This window comes from Dama dama, chromosome 23 (assembly GCF_033118175.1).
Source record: "Dama dama isolate Ldn47 chromosome 23, ASM3311817v1, whole genome shotgun sequence".
Taxonomy (NCBI): Eukaryota; Metazoa; Chordata; class Mammalia; order Artiodactyla; family Cervidae; genus Dama; species Dama dama.
In genome coordinates, this window is record NC_083703.1 from 21542570 (window position 1) to 21547466 (window position 4897).

Here is a 4897-nt window from a genome sequence, read left to right on the forward strand (position 1 = left end):
CCCAGTGTTTTTGTTGTTGTTTTTAAGATAAAATTTAACAGTCTTGCTGCAGGTGATAGAAACTCACCTAAGCAAACGTAGAGGAATTTTTATAATTCAAAATGAGGTGCTGGTGCAACTGCTGAGCCCACATGCCACAGCTACTGAACCCCGAGCACCTAGAGCTCATGCTCCACAGCTGAGAAGCCACCATAATGAGAAGCCCATGCGCTGCAACTAGAGAAAGCCTGCATACAGCAACAAAGACCCAGCATAACCAAAAAAAGAAAAAAAAAAAAAAAAAAAAAACAATGAGGTGGTAGGCTCTCAAGGAACCCAAGGTCAGCAATACACTTGGACTTCTGGAACAGCCTGGGACTGGAGACCGAGAAACACTGAGGAGAAACCAAGAGCTTGCCTTTCTCTTACTTTTCTTTCTCAAATCCACTTCTAGACTGGATTTTTCTGTTTCCTAGTCCCAAGCCATATAATGTCCAAGTTTATAATAGCTCCCAAAGTTTTATCTTTAAGAAACGGAGACATCAGATTATCATTGTTGTTCAGTTACTAAGTCATGTCCAACTCTTTGTGACTCTATGGACTGCAGTATACTAGGTTTCCCTGTCCTTGACTATATCCCAGAGTTTGCCCAAACTCATGTCCATTGAGTCGATAGTGCCATCCAACCATCTCATCCTCTGTCACCCCCTTCTCTTGCCCTCAGTTTTTCCCAGTATCAGGGCTTTTTCCAATGAGTTAGCTCTTTGCATCAGGTGGCCAAAGTATTGCAGTTCAGCTTCAGTCCTTCCAATGAATATTCAGGGTTGATTTCCTTTAAAATTGACTGGTTTGATCTCCTTGCTGTCCAAGAGACTCTCAAGGGTCTTCTCCAGTACCACAGTTTGAAAACAATTCTCTGGCGCTCAGCCTTCTTTATGGTCCAGCTCTTACATCCATACACAACTGCTGGAAAAACCATAGCTTTGACTAGACAGACCTTTGTTGGCAAAGTGATATCTCTGCTTTTTAGGATGCTGTGTAGGTTTGGTATGCATGCTGTGGTCTATGGGGTCTCAAAGAGCCGGACATGACTGAGTGAACAACAACTAGGTTTGTCATAGCTTTTCTTCCAAGGAGGAAATGTCTTTTAATTTCATGGCTGCGGTCACCATCCACAGTGATTTTGGAGCCCAAGAAAATAGAAACCACCATTTTATTTTATTCTATCAGTGGTTCAGTCGTTTTTATTGCTCAGTAGTACTCCACTGTATAGAGGTAACACAATTTGTTTATGTACTCCCTGTCAGTAGACATTTGGGTGGTTTCCAGGGTTTAGCTATTACAAATGAAACTGCTGGAATGCTAGAACATTTACGTGTAAGTCTTTGTGTAAACATTTACTTTCATTTGTCTTGGGTAAACTAAGAAAATTAGTGGTACGTCTGGGACATGTGGTAAGTGTCCATTGAAATTTTTATGAAACTGGCAAGCTTTTTCAAAGTGCTACTACATTCCCACTATTGGTATATAAGGGTCCCAGTTGCTCTACATTCTTGCCAACATTTGGTTTGGTCACTCTGATTTTAGACATTGTAATTGGTATCTTGTGAGTTTAGTTTGCATTTCTGTAATGACTAATGATCGACATCTTTTCAAGTGCTTGTTTGCCATCCTTGTTTTGGCAAACTGTTCAAATATTTTGCTTACATTTTTATTGGATTTTCTTATGATTGAGTTTTGAGAGTTGCTTATTCGGCGTAGAAGCTATTATCAGATGTTATTTGCAGTCCTCCCCCAGTCTGTGGCTTGCCTTTTTATTCTAACAATGTCCTTTTAACATTCTGCCTGTTTTTAACACTACTTAATTTACAGATGGCAAAATACAAGAGCATCAATACATGGGTTTTGGCTAATTACGTGGTCGAATATACTTAACAGATTCCTGTATAGCTTCTGCACGTAATTTTTATATAGTCCATGCCGTTTTCTAATTGTTAACCGAAGCTTGCGTGGAATGAACATGTTTGCTTCATAGGAGAAAAATTGTCTGTTCTCCCTTAACATGGAAGCCTGATGTCAAAGTATAATTTTAAAAAGTTAAAAACTAACTCATATAATTATATGGTGATCACTTCTTAAAGATTTAAGTCAGTGGTTAAGGAACCAGCAGGCTACAAAGCTGATTCAAAGGAGTACACATCTGAAAAACTTGCAAGCTAATTTTCTGACATTACCATCTAACTTAAAAAGTCTGGGGCCTAAATGATAGTAAGCAAAAATCACTTATGTCTTCCTCTAGGAAGACATAAGATGGACTTTTCAGTGGACTTAGTGGACAATGCCACAGTATGACTTTGAAAGTGTATGGTAATCTTTTTACCTTATTTCTAAGTTTTAGGTTAATTTATTTTATTAAAACTCTGGCCCATCAAAATATGGAATACACAGTGGGTTGCAAAGACAGGAATCAACTAACTAGAGACATATTTTTGGTGTCCCTAAAATCCAATGTAAATACTAACTAGAGCAGAACAGGTTCTCTGACTTACCTTCTCAAAATCCAGGATGGTTCCAATTAGACTGATGATGCAGAGAATCTTCTGGAAGCAATAGCTGCTGGGAAACCAAACTAGAGAGCTCTGGTCAGTGGTTTGGTTACTAATCTACACTCTCCCAAATGACAATTGAATCAGAAAAGTGACCAGGTACCAACATGACGGATTGTTTTGATTCTGGGCACTCCTTTTAGCTCACATGAAGTACTGATTCTTTCCCCCAAACCTGTGACTGCTACCTTACATGGTAAAAGCATCTTGAGATGGGGAGATCATCCTGGATGGTTCAGATAAACCTAAGTGTAGTTGCCAGGGCCTTTATGAAAAGGGCCCAGGTGGATCAGCCTCAGTATCAAGAGTAGGATAGGAGACAACAGAAGCAAGATTTTGGAGTAAAGTGAGAAAAGGGCTAGGAGCCCAGGAATGCAGGAGGCCTCTGAGAAAGGCAAGGAAAGCTTGTCCCCTGAGGTTTCCAGAAGGAATGCAGCCAGCCCTGCTAGCAACTTGATTTTATGTTTTTAACTTATTTTTAAAAATATATTTATTTCTTTGACTGCCCTGGGTCTTAGTTGTGGCACGTGGGGTCTTCTGTATTCGTTGTGGCATGTGGGATCTAGTTCCCTGACCAGGGATGGAACCCATGTCCCCTGCATTGGGAGCATGGAGTCTTAGCCGCTGGACCACCAGGGAAGTCCCAGCACCTTGGTTCTAGACTAAGGTCCTGGAATAAATTTTTGTTGTTTTAAACCATTAACATCTGTGGTAATCGGTTACATCAGCAGGAAGAAACTAAAACAGGACCACATTGTGTTTCTCCGAACTATTTGAAATCAGTGGACTAGAGGATACAGCAAAGCTGGCTTACCATTTCAGTGGGCTGAGATGTCTAATCTGAGATTTTTGTGGGAATTTGAAGACTTGGTGCTGTAGACATCTGGGAAGATTCTTCTGCAATGGTAGCAAAGGCAACATGAGTTTTATGACAAAATCTATGCCCTCTGAATGGGGTTGGTTATTTTATCATTTCTTTGAAATTAATCACTTTATTTTTGGTAGATGACATATAACTCAAAGTCAGGGTACTGCTTAACTTGATAGGAGTCATCTCATCTATCTAGTGCTTGATGATTCTGTGCTGAATTATTTTCACATTCCATTTAAATTACAGCCTATTGAATTCTGCCTAAGTTGAAAATGAGATTATTTCTGGCACTGGATCCAGTTGCTGAGCCAACAGGAGATGGGAAGTCAAATATAGCCAGTTACTGTGGAATTGGTGGAGAGATGAGATGCAAGCCACGGTATTGCAGAATGTGTTCAGAGGATCAGACAACTAATTGTCATAAGTTAACAATGACATCGACTGTTTTGAGCATCCCACACACCAGGCCCTATGCTAACCACTCTATAACTCAATTTACTACAACAGCCTTATGAAGGTAAATGTATTTATTCCTGTTCTGTAGTAAGAAAACTGTCTCAGAGGGAAAGTGACCTATGCAAAATCACAAGGTTAGTAAGTGGCAGAGCCAGGACTCAGATACGTGTCATTCTAAAGCTGTTAACTATTAATGGAGAAGGTTTGGAAACTTTAGTTCTGGCTTCATTTTCTCCTATCAACACAATGAAAGAGACATGAAAGAATTCCCAGCAAAAATGCCTTGCCCAAAAGGAGGTTCAGAGGATGCATAGGCATAATGGAAATCCCTTGTCTAACAAAGAGAGTGAAGTGAAAGTCACTCAGTTGTGTCCGGCTCTTTGCGACCCCATGGACTATATAGAATTCTCCAGGCCAGAATACTGGAGTGGGTAGCCTTTCCCTTCTCCAGGGGATCTTCCAAACCCAGGGATCAAACCCAGGTCTCCCACATTGCAGGCGGATTCTTTACCAGCTGAACCACAAGGGAAGCCTAACAGAGTTTGGATTCAAAAAAATAGACCCTGTGGCCAGAAGAGGCCTAGAGAAGGATATTACGTTCTGGGAAGAAATCAGTGGAATGCTTGACTGAGCTAAATGTGGACCCTGGTTTCCTCTGCTTCGTAACGAAACAAAAAGCAAATGTAAAAAAAACTCTTTTTGTTCCTTCCTCATTAGTGTTATAATTTCCTTTTTTTGTGTGTGAATTATTAACTTTAATAAAGTACACAAAACAATGTGCACAACTAATAGAGTGAACATATGTACCCACAGCTTGTCGTTATCTTGGTCCACATGGGATGCCTCCCTGGAAATGGCCACCTTCATATGGTCGTGGCTACACTCTCATTCAGCATGGTTAAGACCATCTCCCATCTCCAAAATTTTCCCTAGGTGGACTTAGGGCTGTGACTGGTCCTCTCTCAAAGAACCCATAGAGCTCCTC